Source organism: Egretta garzetta, unplaced genomic scaffold (genome assembly GCF_000687185.1).
Source record: "Egretta garzetta isolate BGI_Z169 unplaced genomic scaffold, ASM68718v1 scaffold396, whole genome shotgun sequence".
NCBI classification, from domain to species: Eukaryota; Metazoa; Chordata; class Aves; order Pelecaniformes; family Ardeidae; genus Egretta; species Egretta garzetta.
Window position 1 is genome coordinate 176,544 of NW_009259861.1, and position 920 is coordinate 177,463.

Consider the following 920-nt stretch of genomic DNA (forward strand, 5'->3'; position numbering starts at 1 on the left):
CTCTCTGCCGCCGGGGGGAGCGAGGGCTGAGAAGGGAAACGCTGAAACCCGGAGCAGCTCCCGAGGAGCGTTCCCCCGCTGCCAGCCCGCGGGAGCCTCGGCCGTGCTGGATCACGGAGCTGAAAAATAAACTGCGCTGGGAAATGGCCCCGTGCGCCTCGATTGCTTCTCCCTCCCATCCCTCCTTGTAATGTGACTTGCTTTTGTTTTTAATTTCCCATTGCTTGTGTTGGATCTGTGCCCCTTTTAAGTCCCAGAACCAAAATCCCGACGGGGTCATATAAAAAAAGTCTGCCAGATGGGTCTATTTTTACGTTGGCATCCCCAACGCAGCGGTGGCAGCACGGGTATCTCGGGTTTAACTTCTCCCCAAGAAGGAAAGTGCCGGCAGACCAGAACCACTGCTATCTGCTTGGCCTTTTGGAACATCGGGCGCTTGCCAAAGGCGCTGGCGTGAGCGAGGGGGGTCCTTGACCGGGGGGCCCTGTGACACCGTGGCCGGAGCGGGGACGGGGCGAACTCACCGCTCTGTCTCACCGAGAAGCTTTGCCACCCACAGCAGCCGCGTGCGGCACTTGGCACAGGGGCTCGGCACCTGGGTTTAATCTCCGTCCTCTCTGTTCCGGTATGGGGACGATCCCGTTGATATCGGGGGGGGGCAGCTGGCTAACGGGAAACACCCTGGGCTCTGTGCCTGCAGTGCGGCTGCAGCGAGGCATGGGCTGGCACGGCATGGGCAGCCTGGATCTGGGGACGTGTAAGAGTCCTCACCTGATGAGGCCGGGGGGGAAAAGGCCCTTTTGGGAGCTGGGTGGTCCCCAGCCCTGTTCCTGCCAGGGGAGTCCCCCTGGAAGGGGTTGAAGGAGTCGGGGACCCCAGCCCTGCCGGGGTTTGCATGGGAACCCCAGCAGCAGCAGCCT